Below are 21631 nucleotides of genomic sequence, written 5' to 3' on the forward strand. Positions count from 1 at the left end.
GTATGACTTCTTTTCTCCTGGCAAAGAGATTTCTGAAAGCCAGAGGGAAGAAGCCAAGACTGAGGGACAGTCTATGTTGCATGCAAATAGGTGGAACTAAATCCCAACCATTTTTTAAAAAATGAAAAGCAGTCTTGGAAGGTAAAGAAGTGGCAAAGGGAAGGGTGCTTAAACCTTTCTCTACCAGTCATTCTCTTGAACAAAATTCTCATAGGAAGCTGCCTTATACTGTGTCAGACCATTGGTGCTTTCGGGGAGGAGTTTAACATGGCTACGGTCAGCAGGCTTTTAGCTGAGCTCTCAGCATCAGCGTGTCAGACCATTGGTCCATCTAGCTCAGTATTATCTATTCCTGCTAACCCCTGCTAACTGAGCAAAGAGGCATCTGTTAAAAGTGGTGATTTTCTTTATGTAGCAGCGGGGAGAAACTGGCTCTGTCCATCCCTAGCACAGCATGCCTCCATTGACTGTTGCTACTAGGAACATAGAAAGCTGCCGTCAACTGAGTCAGACCATTGGTTAATCAAGTTCAGTATTGTCTACACAGACTGGCAGCAGCTTCTCCAAGTTTACAGGCAATTATCTCTCTCAGCCCTACCTTGGAGATGCCAAGGAGGGAACTTGGAACCTCAGATGTTCTTCCCAGAGTGGCCCCATCCCCTAAAGCGAATATCTTACAATGCTCACATGTAGTCTCCCATTCAAATTCTGTTTAGCAAAGGGGACAATTCATAGTTGCTATCACAAGCAGTGTGATAGCAACTTTGTAGTGTCTATACTTACCAAGATTAGAATCGTTCGGACAATGGTTTTTCCCATGACACTCTATGGATGCGAAAGCTGGACTCTGAAGAAGCAAGATAGAAAAAGCATTGACGCTTTTGAACTTTGATGCTGGAGAAGGCTTTTGAGGATACCATGGACAGCCAGGAAAACAAACAAATGGATCATAGAACAAATCAATCCAGAATTTTCACTCGAGGCACAAATAACCAAATCAATCCAGAATTTTCACTTGAGGCACAAATGACCAGGCTCAAACTATCATACTTCGGACATATTTTGCAAAAACCTAGCTCCCTTGAGAAGTCCATAATGTTTTGAAAAGTTGAAGGAAAGAGAAGAGGATGACCAGCAGCAAGGTGGATGGACTCGATTATGACAACAATGAATGCACCACTGAGAGACCTTAAAGGTCAAGTTGAAGACAGATCATCCTGGAGAGAATCCATCTATGTAGTTGCTAAGAGTTGACACCAACTTGGCGGCACTTAATCAATCAATCAATTTTTTAGATTGTGAGCCCTTTCGGGACAGAGAGCCATTCTATGTATGTATGTATGTATGTATGTATGTATGTATGTATGTAATATCTATGTGAACCCCTTTGGAAACTTTTGTTGAAAAGTGGTATATAAATATTTCTCTTATTCAACGTATTTTTATTCTGACTGGCCGCAACTCTCCAGGGTTGCTCAGAGAGGAGAGCTGGTCTTGTGGTAGCAAGCATGACTTGTCCCCATAGCTAAGCAGGGTCTGCCCTGGTTGCATATGAATGGGAGACTTCATGTGTGAGCACTGCAAGATATTCCCCTCAGGGGATGGAGAGAAGAGCAGAAGGTTTCAAGTTCCCTCCCTGGCTTCTCCAAGATAGGGCTGAGAGAGATTCCTGTCTGCAACCTTGGAGAAGCCGCTGCCAGTCTGTGAAGACAATACTGAGCTAGATAGACCAATGGTCTAACTCAGTATATGGCAATTTCCTATGTTCCTATGTTCCTACCTAGAAATGCCAGGGTTTGAACCTGGGATCTTTTGCACAGTGCTTAATGATGGCCCCATCCCTTAACGGGAGCATCTTACAGCAGACATTGCTCACATGTAGTCACCCATCCCAAGTGCATCGCATGTAGTCACTACAAACCAAGTTGAAGCCTGCTTAGCAATGGGGACCATTCATGCATGCTACCACAAGACTTACTCTCCATTCTGCTCCAAGGAGGATGGAGGACCTACACGCTGCAGTCCTGAGAAGCAGGAAGATGATCTCAAATGTGCTGTGGTATGTACATGCCTATATCCATGCACGGTTCAGGAGTCCTAAAGGGATCTCATGTGGAAGTAACCTTATATATTTAATTCTTTATTGCAAAGAATCAGATGAGGTCTGTGTTGCAGTTCTCCCTGTTGGATGCAAAACTATCGTTGTAACACTTCATTCAACATTTAGGCATTTTGTAGCCCTCTGAGTCACTTGAAATTTGCATAAAAAGCAAAACAGCCATGTCCTTCTTCCTTCAATTATGCAGCTTTTGCAAGTAATTATTCAAAATATGTCGCATTAAAAATCCAGATGATAGTAATTACTATTATTGCTCCTTTCAACATGCTATAATCATCTTTTGATTCTTCATGCCTTTATATAATTAAAGAAGAACAACAAAGCAATCCAGAAAGCAATCTGGTTTTAGTAATCAACAGACACAAAACATGTGTTACTTATCAGTCACAGGCTTTCGCCCTGAATCTGAAGGTCTGCATAGATAAATCCACTTACATAGAACAGAAAGGGAGGGACTCTGGAAATGCGTTCCTAAGGCCAATAGCTGACGAAGGGCAGTTAATTGTGGCCTGAATGCATTACAACTATGTACAAAAACATTCCTCTTTCTCTAATACTACTACTAGTACTAGTTGTTGGAAATTCTCTCTGGTAAGAGATACCCTTCTATTACAGCAGAGTGCACTGAGGCACAACACAGCAGAGTCTGCCTAGGCATGCATGTATGCTGAGAGAAAAAGAAACTTGGAGCCAGTTCATAGTTTCAAATCAATAGAAGGAGTCTTTATTGGAGAACTCCATTCTAGATAGGAAAGTGGAGAGATAGGATCTCTAATCTAGCTAGCTAGCTGGATGCAGAAGGATTGTTTCTGCATCTCTGTGCACACATGGTGCAGGGAGAGAGGAGCGTGGGTGTTTCAAGGGAGAAATAAGGGAAGAGGAAGAGGCAAGGCAAGAATGAAGGAAGGATGTCCCTCGGAGTAGCAATCTTCATATCAAAGGGATAGTGTCAGAGCAGTAGAGAAGGGATGACCAATGTCTTGACCCCTCTAGCCCTCTCATTCACTAATCTGTCCCCTTCTGTCTCTGAGGCATGAGCCAGTGCAGAGTCCTTCACTTCCAACACTAGTAATACTTTTTCTCTAGACCGATAGTTCAAACTGATTTATTTACAGGAAAGGAAATGCTGAAATGGAAGCAATACTAAAATTTAAGGGAATTTAAACAGCAGTGGTCATAGAGTTCAGTTAGGACATAATCCATTCAAAGTCACACAGTTTTAAGATCTATTGATTACAATGAGAAAATCCAGCAATGATAATTTTTCCCATTAAATCTTATGCCATTTAAAGAATATTAACCCTTCTGTAGTACCACTCGTGCTAGAACTAGGATATTAACACATTCACTGGATGTCTAGTTTCCCCATATTTGTAGCAGGCTTCTGATAACTACAGTAATATACTGTATGTACTTTTCACTAACAAAGAGTAGAGTTCACTGTAATAAATGACTCAAAGTATTGACCAGTGTGGACTAGTCTCAATCTATATGCAAGATTCACTAACCCACAATTGTGTCTGAGCTGGAGTGGTTGGTTTTTTTTTAAAGTCCCATATGTGCTCTCTAGGCAGATTTAGTCTTTTCTGTAACATCTTTCTTCACTGCAAAAAGATTCAGGAACTACAAATGGTAGAATTACTAATATTATGAATATGTATATACAGCTTTTCAACCAAAGTTCTCAAAGCAGTTTATACAGAAAAATAAATAGCACATAAATGAGATGGTCCTCTGTCCTGAAACGGCTCACAATCTAAGAAGAAACATAAGGCAGATATCAGCGACAGCCACTGGAGTAATGATGTACTGGGAAAGGATAGGGCCAGATTATCTCTCCCTGCTAAATATAATCACCATTTTAAATGGTGTCTCTTTGCTCAGTTAGCTGGGGTTGCCACCTCCTGGACCTCTGGTCAAAGCGTGAGTCCAATCCTCTAATCATATCATCAATTTAATTCTTATTTATTGATGAGGATTATGTGATCAGACCAAGCAGCCTTTGTTCAGTGAGTAGTTGGGTCACTTTTCTTAGTTGTTTCTCATAAAAATTGGCTGGCATCCCAACAATGTGGGGGAAGCAGGCTACACACCATCAATATCTCCATCTCACTTACTGAGCTTCAGTAAATTCATCCTCATCCAGCCCTCCAGACCCCAGACATCCATTCAGAACTGTTGTCGCAGCAGGCTTTGCTGAAAGAAATATCTCACAAAGTGTCACCTGTATATTGATGACTCTGTACCCCAAATCATCTGATAGCCCCTCCCACTAGTTTCATAAAGAGCATAAGGAACAACACTGGACCCTACTACCATACCCTGCAGGATAAAGCTCACAGAGCAGAGCTGCATCTACTTAGCAATGCCTCCTGACAAGTGGACATAGAGCCACTGCAATGTGGTGCCTGAACTTTCAGCTTAGCTAGATGATCCAGCTAGATGGTCAATGTTTAAGAGAATCAGCTGTGCCATATTTCTATCACCAACTGTAGACAGTCCATCAGGGTGACCATAGCAGTCCTCCGTTCCAAACTGGGTTTAAAGCAGATTGATGAGGATTTAGTTCCTTCATATCAACAGAAGCCTCTGGAGCCTGGAAACAACCACACACCAAATCACTTCACCTAAAAATGGTAGCTTTGAGATTGACATATAATTATTCCAGTTTGAGGGATCTGGTGACGGTTTCTTTAACACACCTCCCACAACTAACTCTTTCAAGGAGGCAAGAACCATTATGCTTCTAGAGAGACATTCATCTACCTGAACCCAGTTTTCCCTGACTGTTCAAAATCAATCAGTCAATCAATCAATCAATCAGAGCAAGCAAATGGTTTATCCTACTTCACCAAGGCCACTATCTGTATCCTCAAGTGAATTCAGCTGCATCCAGCTACATCAGGCTACACAGGATGAAGGAGGTCTCTCAAGCCTTTACGGCCAGAAGTGACTCAGTCACCATCTTCTGGAAGAAAAGTGGAAGAATGGTAGTGATTGGTGACTCCTTAATGAAGATACAAAGGCAGTTGTGTGCTGTACACCCGTTAGCTCATGAAGGTTGCTCTCTCCCCAGTTCTCCTCTCACCCATCTTCTCTGAAATCTCTCAGAGGGAGAATATGAGGGGGGAAATTCTGACTAACCTCTACTGAATGCTCAAATCTTCTTGAAACTCTCACGAGGGTCTTTAGAACAGCATCTGGTTTTCAGAAATGACTCTCCCCCATCTCCAGTATGGCCCTTATTCAGAGAGGAAAATGAAGAAGAAGAAAAATAGTAGCCAGCCACCACTGAGGGGACAGAAAGAAATGAGATTTCTTGGATTGTTGCTTGCTTTCTAGAAAAGGGCAAGAGAATCACTCCACAAATTGCTGATAGAATCTATCTAATTTTACAAAAGTTTTGATTTTCATCCGAAGTGGACAGTCACCTGTCAGGAATGCTGGGACTGAACTAGATGACTTCCAAGGTGCCTTCTAACTAACTTTCTACTATTCACCTTTCATTCTAACACCTCTGTGAGGTAGGTTAGGAGGAGAGCACATGACTGCAGCAAGGTTCCCTGCTTTGCTCCATGGCTGAGATGAGAATTTGAACTAGGGATGTGTGGACCGGTCCAGCAGTCCGGTCCAGGGGTGCAGGGTCGGAATCTAAGTATTAGGGATGTGCAAAAAATTTCGGGCACAGAACGATCTGTGCCCGAAATGAACAATTTCGGGTGATTCGGGGCCAAACCGAATCACCCCCGATGTCCCCCGATATTTTTTGGGCATGAGCCAAATCACCCAAATTTCGGACCCAAAAAATTCGGGTGATTCGGTTGATGGTTGATTTTTGGCGATTTTTTGAAGTTTTAGTGACTTTGGGGGAGTTCGGGGGCATAGCATGGGATCTGGGCAAAAGGAGTGGGGTGGGGTGGTAGTGCCTAATGGGTGCAGGAGGCCAGCCAAATTTCAGAGGGATTGGGCAAAGGGCTGATTTTTGGTAAATTTCTGAAATTTTCATGTCTTTGGGGCAGATTGGGGCAGAAAGTGGGGCCTGGGGAAGAATAGTGGGGTGGGGTGGTAGTGCCTAATGGGTGGAGGCTACCACCCCAATTTCAGGGGGTTTGGACAAAGGGGTGATTTTTTGAGAATTTTTGAAGTTTTAGTGACTTTGGGGCAGTTTGGGGGCATAAAGTGGATCTGCCCCAAAAGAGTGGGGTGGGGTGGTAGCGCCTAATGGGTGGAGGCTACCACCCCAATTTCAGGGGGATTGGGCAGAGGGTTGATTTTTTGGGAATATTTGAAGTTTGGGTGTCTTTGGGGCAGATTGGGGGCAGAAAGTGGATCTGCCCCAAAGGAGTGGGGTGGGCTGGTAGATAGTGCCTAATGGGTGGAGGCTACCACCCATCCCCAATTTAAGAGTGATTGGGCAGAGGGGTGAATTTTGGTGAATTTATTTGTATGAGGTTTGTCTTCATAAGGTGAAGTGTGCTAAATTGATTACTTCCTCATATTATTCATAGTAATAGAGAGTGTGAAAAAGTGAAAGTGGGGTCATGAGAGTTGTTTAATTGAAAAAAAATTTCATTTGCTATGATACAATGAGAATTCACACCTCAGAAGTTTTTTCTGAGGTGTGAATTCTCATTCTATCATAGCAAATGAGATTTTTTTGTTTAATTGAAAAAATTTTTCATTTGCTATGATACAATGAGAATTCACACCTCAGAAGTTTTTTCTAAGGTGTGAATTCTCATTCTATCATAGCAAATGAGATTTTTTTCAATTAAACAACTCTCATGACCCCACTTTCACTTTTTCACACTCTCTATTACTATGAATAATATGAGGAAGTAATCAATTTAGCACACTTCACCTTATGAAGACAAACCTCATAAAAATAAATTCACCAAAATTCACCCCTCTGCCCAATCACTCTTAAATTGGGGATGGGTGGTAGCCTCCACCCATTAGGCACTATCTACCAGCCCACCCCACTCCTTTGGGGCAGATCCACTTTCTGCCCCCAATCTGCCCCAAAGACACCCAAACTTCAAATATTCCCAAAAAATCACCCCTTTGCCCAAACCCCCTGAAATTGGGGTGGTAGCCTCCACCCATTAGGCACTACCACCCCACCCCACTCTTTTTGCCCAGATCCCATGCTATGCCCCCAAACTGCCCCAAAGTCACTAAAACTTCAAAAATTCACCAAAAATCAGGACTTTGCCCAATCCCCCTGAAATTGGGGTGGTAGACTCTACCCATTGGGCACTACCACCCCACCCCAAAATTTTGCCCCTGGGCCCCTTTTTACCCCTGAATCGATTCAGATTCGGATTAAATCCGAATCTGAACCGAATCAAGGGTGATTCGGGTGACCCAGATTCAGGCACAAAACAGAACAGGGGTGATTCGGTTCGGGTCCGAGCCGAATCACCCGAAAACCCAAATTGCACACCCCTACTAAGTATGTCCCAGTTCCTGAGTACATACTGAGTCTTCAGAGCTGCTCCTGCATCTGTTCACAGGAGTGAATGAGAAGTGTGATGTAGTGGTTTGACAACTGAATAAAAAGACTTGCAGAGGGGCAAATTCAGTTCAAATTAGGGGTGTGCATGGAACCTTCTGGCCTGCTTTGGTTTGAGGCTGGACCAGCCTCAAATCGAACCGGGCCAGTTTGGTCTGGCCCCCAATCAAACCCCCCACCCTGGTCCAGTCCTGTACTGGTCCACTTTTTTTTTTTTTTTGGTTTTTTTAAAAATAAAGTTGAAGTACCTTTAGCCCCTTTGGGGGACTTGTTGAGGCCACAGGCGGGTGTTCGCGCGGGTTCCCTGCCATGGCCTCGCAGAGGGCATTGGCGCATGCATGGCGGCTGCCAAAATGGCAGCCACATGCTCATATGGAGGCCTGAAACGGCCGAAAATGATCAGTTACCCAGCCGCAGTGGGCCGTGGCGGTGATGAGGAAGGCCAGTGGGGGGAGAGGGAACCTGCGCGGGCCCTCCCCCCCATGGCCTCCGCAAGCCCCCCGAAGGAGCTAAAGGTACTTATAATCAACTTTATTTTTAAAAAACAAAAAACAAAAAATTTGCAGACCGGGGGGTTCGATTGAGGGCCAGATGGTTCCATGCACACCCCTATCTGAACTGAGTTTGCCCCTCTGCAAGTCTTTTTCTTCAGTTGTCAAACCACTACTTCACACTTCTCATTCACTCCTGTGAACAGATGCAGGCGCAGCTGAGAAGACTCAGTATGTGCTCAGGAACTGGGACATACTTAGATTCATGTGAAGTGGAGGGGTGTGTGTCTTACCCCAGAGCAGAACTGAATAGGCATTCAGCACATGCTCAGAGTAAACAGTATGCAATGGCATACGTTCAGTAATAGGCACTACTGAATGAAGGAGGAACAAGGGGGTACTGAATAACTTTTAATGATACCTTTTGCTGCTCAAAACCAGGGTTTCAAGTACTTGAAACAACACTATAGAACTGCAAATTAACATTGTGTGATTCTAGCCTACAGAAAGAAACTTTTGTCCAGACAACGAAGGACTTTGTTTCTCTGATCTTGAAAAAGCATGTTTTTATTCATGAACTTGGTGATAACATAAAACAGAATCTATCAGCCATTTGTGCAGCCTTTTAAAAGGCTGTTCCTCCCACACCCAACCCTGCTGAGAATACTCCTTTAGGTGTTCTGGAGGTCTGCTTTCTCTGTTAGCCATGCCCCCAAGGAGCCATCTATGGATATGCAAATTATTCCTGTGTGTGAAAATTCGAGAGGTAAAAAATGGGGAATGGGGGATAAATTCTTCTAAGTATTTGCCTCCACTTCAAACAAAGAATTTTTTTTAAAAGTTGTTGGAGAATATTCTCATCTATTTCTACTATGGGTCACAACCAATACTCTAGGAAAGATTTCCGTTTGAAGGTTAGAAAAATGGATCAGGGTAGTATGTGCTGATGGTTGTTCACTGGCTTATATCAGGATGTGGGTAGATAGATGTAGTGGAGAGGTTTTTTTGTTTTGTTTTGTTTTACAATAAGCACCCTAAACAAGTTCTGTTAAGTACTATATTATAACTTTAAATATTTTAAAACCTCTTCATTTACATTTTTTATTTTTGTCAGAAAGGAAGCATAAAAGATACCTTTGAATATTTTAGCAAAAGCAGCTATTGTGTGCCAAAACTATATGGTGCCTTTACATTTAAACAACCAATATGTGCTCAATGCAGTTGTCCACCTAGTATTGTAAAAGAATTTTACTGTATTGTGCAGTGAAGGATTTTTCCCGCTGACAATGTGAAGGAACAATTAATTTCACTACTAATAGCATATTCTAAATTCTGTTCCAGCTGAGCCACTCTGAAATAGCTCATTCTCATCAGGTGTTAAGTGCTCATCCTTCTTGAATTGTCAGCTGGCATATGGTGGGGTATGCATCACAGAAATACCTGAATGCTTGGTTGAAAGGCCTCTTTTATCAGTTCTCACATGAATATTTTCTTCATGGAACACTTAAGAAATTCTCCTCGCTTGGCCTTTGCTTTTGGGCTCACATTTTTTGCACTAGAATTTTAATTTGGAAAAGTGCTGCCCAAAGATGGCTGAGGGGCAAAGATACTGAATCATCACTTTTTGTTACATTGACTCTGGTTATGGCTTGCTATCCTTATTAATGCATGCATTGTCTCTTAGAAGAAAGAGGCAGAATAGCTAATACACACTACAGTTTGAAATATAGAGGGGAAAGTTGTGAATAAAGTCAATTCCCTCTCAGTTTGTATTAAGAATAAAGAAAAGGCTTTACATGCCAAATTTTAAAAATATATTTCAGAGATTATAATTCATTTCACAGCAAATTTCCATCATGTCCAGGAGATGAAAAGAAAAGTACTAGTAATCATTATAATAGTTTCAGGATTCAATGGCAAAAGGGAAACTAGGCCATATTGCACCAAGCAGTGATGTTGCTGAAATCTGTAATTACCTGATACATTATAGGGACAATTCAAAGTGCTGATGTAAACCATCAAAGCCCAAAATGGCTTTGCCCCAGAATCTCTCTCTGTGCACCTACCTGTGCACCAAATTCAGCAGACAACACCTTGCTCAGAATCAATTTCTCTCAAGATTGGTAGGGATGAGAGGCAGTGCATTCTCGGTAGTAGTGCCCATGTTATACGGCTCCAGATAAGTGTCAGATGGCTCAACTTTTTCTTTCAAAAGAATTTTGAAAACCTTATCTCAATGGACATTTACGGATCTGGCCGGAATGTTTATAGTTTGATTTATCCACTGTTGAAAATTGGCTTGGAATATATTTGTATTGTTTTATAAATATTGTATTGGGCAGATTCTCACAACCTGCACAATGCCAGGGAAACAGGAAACAGGAGATTCATGAGGTGTGTATGCTCCCGATGTCTGATCACAAGAACCCATAAATTTTTAATGATGTCAGGTTGGCACCACACCAACCTGACATTTAGCAGAGATCAATAATCTAGGATGTGATCTAAGGTTGCCAATGGCCATTAGATATAGGATTGGCACTGTGCCAACTCAAGATGGCCCCAAATTTCCAAGTTATTACAATTAGAAATCAGGGGCATGCATGCTTTGTGAATCTCCAATTTCCCTGGCATAGCATGGGTTGTGAGAACCCACCCAATATTAATTATCCAGTTAGTTGTAAGCTGCCCTTAGGGCTCCATGGAGCCATGCTGACAGGGTACAATAATAAAACAAATAAACAAAATACCACATGGCTCCTCCTGTTTAATACAAGGAATACCAAACAAGTTAGTATCCATTGCCAGTTCTGATGATCACTGGTACATATATCATGAATGGTATTAAAAACTAGTGCTGACACAAATATATTTAACAAATTTCAGCAAATTTTGTAGTGCTGGAAGGGATTCAAGGGTCGGAGATGAATCTTGATAGTTTATTTTGGAGAAGAATGAAACTCGGTTCGATTTTTCAGGGTTGAGCAGGCAGTTTACCATAATCAACATGTTTACTCCCCCCCCCCCCAGAAAATTCTGCACCTCTGTGAGTGATGCTGGCAATAATAGCAGTTCAAGTGCTGCTCTTAAGAATGTGCATCGAATTGGTTGGGCTGGTCCAGTTCAAATCTGGACCAGATTCGAACCAACCCAGCCTGGTCCGGGTTCAGTATAACTGGGTTCGGCTCAGCTTGACCATCAAGCCGGGCCGAACCATCTCGCAGTCTGGTTTGGGTATAGTTGTAAAGTATCCTTGAGGATTCCCCTTTACATGTAAAGGGGGCCTCTCTAACCTAAAATTCCCTAAATGTGTGGGGGGGGGTAGTGAAAGAAAGTCGCCTCTGTACCTGTAGAAGAGGCCATGGGTTAGGGGGAATAGGCAGGCACTGAGGCAGTGGGGGTAGTGCCATGGCATTGGAGGCGGCAGCAGTGGGGCTGCCTCCAAACCCCCGGGTGGGCTCCCAAATGATAGCCTGGTCTGGCTGCAGCACAGTTTGGGCCTTTGTGCATGTGAGGAGATCACAACAATGAAAAAGCCACCGAAGTCCTGGCAAAGTTGTTGAAGCTGCCAAAATCCTGGCAAAGCCAGCGAAGCTGCTGAAGTCCTGGTGAAGCTGCCAAAGTGCTGGCAAAGCCACTGAAGCAACCAAAATCCTGGCAGAGCAGCCCAAGCCCTAGTGAAGCCACAGAAGCTGCCAAAGACCTAGCAACACTGCCAAAGCAGCTGAAGCTACCAAAGTCCTGGCAAAGCTGGTGACGCCACAAACATCCTGGCAAAGTCGCCAAGGCACTAAGTCCTGGTGGATCCGTCAAAATCCTGCAAATCTGCCAAAGTCCTGCCAAAACAGCTGAAGTCATGCTGAAATGACCAAAGCCACTGGTATCCTGGCAAAGCCACTCATATCCTGTCAAAGCAGCAATTCCTGGTGAAGCCACCCAAATCCCACCAAAGCAGGCAAAGCCTCTGAAGTCCTGCCGAAGCCACCAAAGCTGCTGAAGCCGCTCAAGTCCTGGGATGCTGCCAAAGCAGCCTAAACTACCCAAGTCCTGGCAAAACTGTTAAAGCCGGCAAAGCCACCAAAGTCCTGGTGAATCCGCCAAAATCCGGCAAAGTCACCAAAGCCGCCAAAGTCCTGGCAAAGCTGCCAAAGCTGCTGAAGCCGCTGAACTCCAGCTGCCAAAGCCACTGATGTACTGGCAAAGTCTTGCTGAAGCTGCTGAAGTCTGGCTAAGTCCTGGAGAACCTGCCAAAGCCACCAAAGTCCTACTGAAGCCGCTGAAGTCCTGGTGAAGATACTGAAGCCACTGGGGTCCTGGAGAAGCCACCCAAGTTCTGTCGAAGCTGTTCAAGTCCTGGTGCTGCTGCCCAAGTCCTGTCTAAGCAGGTGAAGCCTCTGAAATCCTGGCAAAGCTGCCAAAGTCCCGCAGAAGCTGCCAAAGCTGCTGAAGCCGCTAAAGTCTTGGCAACGCTGCCTAAGTGGCCAAAACTACCAAGGTCCTGGCAAAGCTGGCGAAGCCACCCAAGTCCTGGCGAAACCGCTGAAGCTGCCAAAGTCCGGTGAAGCTGCTATTGCCACCAAAGCCCTGCCAAAGCCAGACTTGAGGAATTCCAGGAATTATAGGAATCTGAGGAATTCCGGGATTTTGGTGAATCCTGGGAACTTAAGGAATTTGAGGGATTCCAGGAGTTTAAGGGATTCCAGGAATCCTAAGAATTTCAGGATTTTCAGGAATTTACCTTGGTGGCTTTGGCAGGACTTCACCATCTTTGACCTATCTGGCATCTTCACCAGTATTTCAACGGCTTTGGTAGCTTCTTCAGGACTTCAGCTTTAAAGGCTTAGCCAGAACTTTGGAGGCTTCTGCAGCTTTGCCAGGGCATCGGTGAGTACAAACTGAAGGACAGGAGAAAACATTGACCAAAGAGGGCAAAAGGTGGTCCCAAAGTTCTGAAGAAGCGGCCAGCATCTTTGGCATCTTTGCCAGGACTTCAGCATCTTTGGAAACTTTATTTATTTATTTATTTATTCATTCATTCATTCATTCATTCATTCATTCATTCATTCATCATATTTCTATATCACCTGATATGTACATCTCTAGGCAGTGTACAAAATTTAAAATATTTACAAGTTACAAATTGAAATACTTAAAAAATAGAATAAAATAGATATTAAAACAAGTTTAAAAATATTAAAATTAATTATATTTAAAAGTCTGTGAAAACAGTAGAGTCTTGAGGTTCTTCCTGAAAACAGAGAAGGAGATGCTCTTATTTCAGTAGGAAGCATATTCCCAAGCCCTGGGGCAGCCACACAGAAAGCCCAGTCCTGGGTTGCTACCAAACGGGCCAGTGGCATCCAAACGGGCCAGTGGCATCCAAACGGGCCAGTGGACCTCTCCAGAGGATCGTAACCAGCGGCAGGGTTTATGACAAAGGAGGCACTCTCTTAAATAGCCTGGACCTAAGCCATTAAGGGCCTTATAGGTAAGAACCAGCACTTTGTATTTCATCTGGAAATATATTGAGTCTGATTTATGAGTCTGAGAAACCCCAGGAATTTAAGGAACCCCCAGAATTGTTTTATTTTGCAAGAGAAAAGCAAGTTTAGGTGGTGCCTCTGACTACAAACTGAAGGATAGGAGAAAACATTGAGCAACAAGGACAACAACTAGTCCCGAAGTGCTGGAGAAGTGGCTTTGGCAGCTTTGGCATTACTTCAGCAGCTTTGGCAGCTTCACCAATACTTTGGCAGCTTCGGTAAGACTTCGGCAGATTTGGCTGCCACTGAAGTCTTGGTGAAGCCTCCAAAGCCACTGGAGTCCTGGAGATGCCGCTGAAGCTGCTGAAGCCACCAAAGCCCTGGTGAAGGCACCAAAGTTACTGAAGTCCTGGCAAAGCCACTGAAGTGCTCCTGGCAAAGCTGTTTATGTCCTGCTGAAGCCACTAAAGTCCTGATGAAGTTGCCAAAGATGCCAAAGTCTTGCCAAAGCCGCCCAATTTATTTATGTTATTTCTCTGTGTAAATTTATGTTATTTCTGTGTGTAAACCGCCCTGAGCCATTATTGGAAGGGCAGTATAGAAATCAAATGAATGAATGAATGAAAGCCACCAAAAACACCAAAGTCCTGTCGAAGTCACCAAAGCTGTCAAAGTCCTGGCGAAGCCGCCAAAGTCCTGGCAAAATTGTCCAAGCTGCTAGAGAGCTGGATTTGGATGGGGAGGCCTGAGGTCAAATCTTTTAAATGTGTAGTTCAGGATAAAATGGGAAACTTCATGTACCACGCTGATCTCCTTCGAGGAAGAGCTGGTCTTGTGATAGCAAACATGACTTGTCCCCTTAGATAAGCAGAGTCTGCCCTGGTTGCATATGAATGGGAGACTAGAAGTGTGAGCACTGGAAGATATTCCCCCTTAGGGGATGGAGGTGCTCTGGGAAGAGCAGGTTTCAAGTTCCCTCTCTAGCATCTCCAAGATAGGGCTGAGAGAGATTCCTGCCTGCAACCTTGGAGAAGCTGCTGCCAGTCTGTGAAGACAATACTGAGCTAGATAGACCAATGGTCTGACTCAGTATATGGCAGCTTCCTATGTTCCTATGAAGGGCAAGATACAAATGTGGCAGAGCTAGGTGGAAGATAGAAGCATGCCAGTAAATATAACAGGATGGTTTGGCTGTTAGTCATGTAAACAATCAGCTCTGAGGTATAGGAACCAGTAGTACCATTTAGAGAGAGGGAGGAGCATGTGATTTTTTCTCTAGGAATATGTGTTATCACTGATTATTCTGAAGTCTGAAAAGTTAGCTAACCACAACAAACGCTTTTGTAGTGAATAGCTGCTTCAGAGAGGGGTAATTTCTAGCAAGAAAAATGGTACAAGGTGAAAGAGTTAACCTTCCCATGTGATGCAGTCTAGATTGGGAGCCCACACCTGCTCTTCATTAAAAGCGATATTGTCAATATTGTCAAATGTAAACATATATCTTAATGACATATTTAGCATAATATGTAGTTTGTCCATAAGGTGGGCATTACAGAAGTCTGTAAAATTATACATGATGCAGATAAACGGTTTTTCTCCATCTCTCATACTAAAATATGTAAGTCACCGACAGAGGTGTAACTAGGGAAAATATCGCCTAGGGCAAGCAGTGAAATTGTGCCCCTGTCCAAACAGGAATGATGGGACTTGTAGTCAACAATATCTGGAAATCCTTGTTAAAAGGAACACTGTACCATCTAGACATGGTTGTTGATCAAAACCTGAAAACATGAGCCATCTCTGTAAAAGACTTAGAACAACAGTCAGGAGTTATGCGAGGATTCCAAGTGTCATTTTCTCTGTCTCATCTCATTCTTTTTTAAAAAAAACATGACTTTGTCCTAGAGGATCACCTGCCCAAACAGCCACTAGCAAAATAGGGGAAGAAGAAGGTGGTGGTGGTGGGGGTTCTATAAACCAGTGAATGATTCCTGCCAGCCTTTGTCTTATGATGACTGTTGGCTCATGATGGGGTATATGTGCATTCACCACACCAGTGCTTACTTTGACACCAAGAGGGAGGAGGATACATTAGTTTGCCACGTTAGACAGAGGCATTTACAACAGGAGCGGACAGCCAAGTTCTGCCAGGGCCAAAACCAGCCCCTGCCAGACTAAGAAATCATTGTCATTTGCCCCTTCCTGTCACAAGCAGTGTGCTGTTCTTGTATTATTGACTCTAACTCTCAAATATCCCAGTCATGGATGGAAAATTCAGGGTCAATTTACAAGAGACACATTTTCTACATGGAAGTTTCTTCTGTGCAGGTGTTGTGCAGAAACCCATGTGTAGTGACCACCAGGGGCATAGCAAGGTTGGAATGGGCCAAGATGAGATTTTAAAATGGGCCCCCACCAGCCCCTCAAAGTCCAGGGCCTCCACACATCCCAGGCCCCCAAGGATTTAAGTCTGATATTTCAAAAGAAGTATGCTGCCTGGAAATACATTTCACTGAATACACACATGCACACTTCACAGTATATAGTGATATACATTGACTACTATATATTTGTGCTACTTTTAATGCCTAGAACACACTAGCAACGCTAATTATTAAAATGGCCCCCTCATTGCAGATTAGCAAAGGAGACTTTCAACCATGCAGGGTGAGCCTATGTATGTTTTCTCAGAATTCTGAACAAATTCAGTAAAGTTTGAATCCAGGAGGTTTTTCACACGAGGCTTTTAAAGCGCTTTAATAAATATCTCCTCTGGAATGGAGGTGCTGCATTCACATGTTGGCCAGATTTACCCTGAAGTCCCTGCAAGTTATTGGAGAGCAGTTCACACACAAGAAAAATAAAATAAAATAAAAGCACAACACATGCTTCACAGTTCTTACTCAGACCTTCTGGGTTGCAAAACAACTTGAACATAAGTGCATTTATAAATGAATGAATGAATGAATGAATAAATATTTGTTCCAGAAGTTTTTGTAATTTTCTAACATGAAACAAGCCACTTATAGGCCTTAGATAGTTTTTGTTTTTAAAGCCAGCACATTTTTCAGTCTGTTTTAAATTAAATATTCAGAGACTTCTCAGTCTCGCCCCACCACCCATATCAAAGCCCTATGGCAAGCAGATCCCTATATATGGGGTAACCACAAAAAGGAATTCACAGCCTACCTTGCAAAAGCTGTGCTGGATGGTCTGGTCTGCTGCAGGAGGGAGCTCTGCCTGCCTCCTTCCTGGCTTGCTGGGGGCCTGCCGAGTTCAGCCTTCAGGGAGGCCTACTCAGAGGCCTCTCTGGAAGCCCCGCCCACCTGCCAATCAGCTGAGAGGTGGGGAGAGAAGAGCTCTGCAGTTTGCAGGCTGCTCGATCCTAGGCCTCCCTGATCCTAGGCCAGAGCTGGAGGCAAGTGATTGAGGGGCCCTGGAGCTGGGCAGGTGGGTAATGGGGTGGGGGTGGCAGGAACTGGCATGGCGCCCCCACCTCAGTGGCGCCTAGGGCACGTGCTCTGCCTGCCCCCCCCCCCAGTTCCGCCTATGGTCACCGAATTAATTTGATTGGCAGTAGATTCAAGAAAACAAAAAAACTCTTCATGCTATGAATAATTACCTTATATAATTCACTTTTATATAGTTTTAAAATGGAATTAAGGAGGGGGTAGTTTAGAAATAGCAGTGCAAAGCAAGTGAGAAGAGCATGTGTGTGTTAATGGATGCCAGGAGAAAAAGATTGAGAGCCTGATCAGGTAGGGAGAGAAAAAGAAGAAAGGGGAAAAGAAGAGGGGGTTAACAAGAAAACACTGAGCTAAAGATGTATCAAAACAGCATGTATCAAATGATTTTAAATATGTATCAAAACAACAGTGTGGTTCCTCTGAGCTAAAGAAAACTTACAAGATGACTTCAGAGTGACCTGAGTTCTGCACTCCTGTTTCCCAGTGAATATCTAGGGATGGTATTTTCACTTCCAGTAATTTAGAAAAAAAGTACAGCCCAAGCTTCTGCCTGTTTACTCATAAGGAAAACCCACTGTGTTCACTGAGACTTACTTCAAGATAAGAATACATAGGATTGCAGCCCAAGTTGTGGGAATTGGATGAAGAAAAATTTAGGACCATATAAATTTACAAAATTTAGGACCAACAAAAGGCAGAACCTTTTCACACATCACATAATGAATCTATGGAATTCTCTTCCACGGGATGTGGTGATGGCCACAAACTTGGATGGCTTTAAAAGGGGCTTAGATAAATTCATGGAGGACAGGTCTATCAATGGCTACTAGTCCGGTGACTATAGGCCTCTTCCAGCCTCAGAGGCATGTCTAAATACCAGTTGCAGGGGAGGAACAGCAAGCGAGTGGACATGCCCTCACCTCTTGCCTATGGGCTTCTCAGAGGGATCTGGTGGCCCCCTGTGTGAAACAGGATGCTGGACCAGATAGGCCTTGGGTCTAATCTAGCAGGGCTGTTCTTATGTATGAGGAGGGTGTTCTTAATTTTGTATTGGAGGAGGTAAATTAATTCATAAAAGTTAGAAAAATCTGAAATGAAAATCCATTTAAATGTCAGAAGCAAGAAGAGAGAAAAATGGCAATATATCTAATTATGCTAATAAACAAAAGTATCTCTTGGAGTCTGATCTGCTCTGCAGAGATGATGAAAGAACCAAGAAGGAAAAAGGTGGAGAGCAGACTGGAGAGTACTTGAGGAAATTCCCCTTTACAAGTATACACGAGCTAATCTGTGAACCAGTTCTTCAAACTGGGCTCGAAGTGAACCTGCTTGTACATCCCTAGCTGCTGTTTTTTCCTGGTAGTCAGCTGATATCAGCTGTATTTCCCCCTCCAAATGCACTGTGGAGTGACACCATATCACTGCACAACATCGTTCCATGTGCATTTTGAGGAAAATAGCACACAGGGAGACACAACATTTCCCCCTGAAATAACTTGGAATGATGCTACTTCATGATGTAATAGCATTCCTTGGTGCATTCTAGGAGAAAAACATTGTGGCTGACAGGAGCTACCCATTGGAAAGAACAGTAACATTTGAAGAGCTACTGTGCAGCAGCCACTACGTAGGTCTTCCTCTTGCTGGAATAGCACTTAGAGCATCATGCCTGCAAGGGATGTTGCCCCTCCCCAAAAGAAAAACTGCCAGGGGATGGGCCAGTTTTCATGACCAACAATGCTGCATTCCCCCACCTGCCTCAAGGTGAGTTTCTGGGTCCCTTGAGAAAAGGAGATGGGGATATGGTGTGGCAGAGGGGTTTCTGAATTGGAATTAACGCTACCCTGATTGTTTGTGATTTCCTTCTCAGCAATCAGGGATGCATTTTTCCTAATACAGCTCTTAAATATTCAACCAGGAAAGCTTGGTTTTTTGCTCTAGTTGAATGTCCCCAATATTCCTCGTCCACTAGGCTAAAAGTAATTCCCTATGTTAAATACGAAAGGGGGGAGTACTACTACTACTACGACGACGACGATATTTATATAACCCCATACATTTCAACAAAATTCCTCAAAGCAGTTTACACACAAAAACAAACAAGATGGTTCCCTGTCCCAAAAGGGCTCACCATATAAGAGAAACATAGACACCAGCAACAATCACCAGAGGGATGCTGTGCAGGGGCTGGATAGGGCCAGTTGCTACCCACCCCCTGCTAAATATAAGATACTCTCAGTTTGAATCACCTTATGCCATTCATTCCATTTGGGTTCTCCACGTTCTGCTGGGAATGAATGAAAAATGGACTGAATGGGCTTCATTTAGCTCATTTCTCTATCCAAATGCTCACCTCTAGTTTCCAGTTAGTTTCTGAGCACAATTTCATATCCTCCAGCAAATGTATGGAGGCTTTTTCGGTAACGGATTCCCCCCATGTGGAAGTCCTTATCTGAGAAAGACCACCGGCTACACCGACCTGATACCTTCTGGAGGCTAGTTAAGAAGTTTCTGTTTACACTTTAGATAGACCATTGATTTCCTTGATTACATTGTTAGCCAAGGAATTAATGAGGCCAGGGTGTCTGCTAACAAAATCACTTTCCACTGCACTCTTATTTGTGGTTTGGAAAATTATGTATGCAGCCATGTGTTTCAAAATAATCAAAACAATCAGCTTTCAAGCACCTGGATCTGTAAAGTTCCAAGATCCTTTGGAACATGCGATATGCCTATCTCGCAAACTGAAAGGCATTCTTTTTTCCTTGTGAATGCTCATTCTCCACAGTCATCTTAAGAAATTATAGGTTTCCAAGTGGATGTTGGCCTCCCAGTTGGGCTGTGTGGGAGTTTATAATCTAGACTTGATACTATTTGCATGTAGCAATTCTTCCAATATCGATGAAAGCGCAGCACCTGCAGAGAAATGTTTTTAAAGATTGGATGAGACGATTTTATACAAATTTCACTATATAAAAAGTTGTTGTTCAGCTGCTGAGCTTTTCAAAGTAGATACCTTAGAACAAAATGATTGATGCTTGAAGAAATGAATCTTAGCTAGAGGTTTGATGAATTCTTCGACTGGAAGCTTCGCCTATAGTTCTGGAGCTTTGACTAAGCTGCAGAATTCCAGGGATAATAGTAATAGCCTAATGTCATGATGCCTGAAAAGAAGAAAAAAAGCTTAGTTAGTATATTTTAAGATCCCATTTATAGCACAAATACACAAAGTATACTAAGCAATACTTAAGAATCAGAAGGCTTTCTGTTGCTGCTGCTCAGGATGAGGCCATAGCTGAGTATCTGAGCATCTTCTTTACATGCAGAAGGTCCCAGGTTCAATTCCTGGCATCTACATGTAGGGCTGGAGAAAACTCCTGCCTGAAACCTTGGAGATCTGCTATTATGCAGTATAGACAATAATGAGCTAGATGGGTGAGTAGTATGATTTGGTATAGGGCAGCTTCACATGTCAAAAAAATGGAACCAATTGCTGGCTTTAATTCCAAAGTCCCCATTCCACTCTCCACTCCCAGGGCTTTTTGAACCAGAATGGTTATTTGACATTATTCAGACATTATTCAAAAGCCCAGCTATAGCTGTGTACAATGGGGCAAAGATGGAGGAATTTTTGCCCTGCTGCTTCAATCACTCAGGTGCCCTGCTGCTCACAGTTTCAACAGGGCTTGCTTGAAGAGGGAGAAGCCCTCCCCATGATGGTGGACACATCGATGATGGCGAGGGTGAATTGATCCACCCTTGCAATCATGGATGTGCCCACCATCATGGGGAGGACTCTTCCCTCTTCAGACAAGCCCCAACGTAATCGTGAGTGGTGCAGAGAGGGAGGTACTTCCTCCTTCATCCTATAGCAGGGCACATCGGAATGAAGCTACAGTTTCCAATAAAACAAGCACTCCAGACTTGTTTGGCAAAGGGTTAAGATGGTTTGCTTGGGTGTAGCATTTCCAGGCTGGAGATTCTGTTCATAGTACCTGGCTCTGGAGATAACCACCCCAGAAGGGGCAGTATTAGAGCTCTCTCTTAGCCATGGCTGACAGGATAATGACAGTGTAGGCTGTATGTGTATGCTAGGCTATATATTACAGAGCCTCCTGTTTATACTGGGAGGTCGCCATGACATAGGGACATAGGAAGCTGCCATATACTGAGTCAGACCATTGGTCTATCTAGTTCAGTATTGTCTTCACAGACTGGCAGTGGCTTCTCCCAGGTTGCAGGCAGGAACTTCTCTCAGCCCTATTATGGAGAAGCCAGGGAGGGAACTTGGAGCCTTCTGCTCTTCCCAGAGTGGCTCCATCCCCTGAGGGGAATATCTTCCAGTGCTCACACTTCTCATCTCCCATTCATATGCAACCAGGGAAGACCCTGCTTAGCTATGAGGGGACAAGTCATGCTTGCTACCACAAGACCTGCTCTCCTCTCACAAACTGATACTAAACCACTACAGAACAAGGAGTACTAGAGGTCATATGAAAACTCTTTCTTTAAAGGATTACCCTGCTGAGAGTCTGCTGCCCTGGCTTAGGAGTGAA

The 21631-nt window shown here is 43.5% G+C and overlaps 1 long non-coding RNA gene across 2 annotated transcripts in view; it reads right to left on the reverse strand.

The window, feature by feature from the left end:
• Nucleotides 1–19721: 19721 nt before the first annotated feature.
• The window catches only part of LOC128327059 (uncharacterized), an 87090-nt gene continuing 85180 nt past the window's right edge, over nt 19722–21631 (reverse strand). The window contains exons 7-8 of one of the 2 annotated variants that reach the window (XR_008308443.1): nt 20092–20239; nt 19722–19991 (exon numbers count right to left, since the gene is read on the reverse strand). This is a non-coding gene — a long non-coding RNA (uncharacterized LOC128327059). The remainder of the gene's footprint in view (nt 19992–20091; nt 20240–21631) is intronic. The other variant, XR_008308446.1, reaches the window with a different exon arrangement.

The sequence above is a fragment of the Hemicordylus capensis genome, chromosome 5, assembly GCF_027244095.1.
Source record: "Hemicordylus capensis ecotype Gifberg chromosome 5, rHemCap1.1.pri, whole genome shotgun sequence".
Classification (NCBI taxonomy): domain Eukaryota; kingdom Metazoa; phylum Chordata; class Lepidosauria; order Squamata; family Cordylidae; genus Hemicordylus; species Hemicordylus capensis.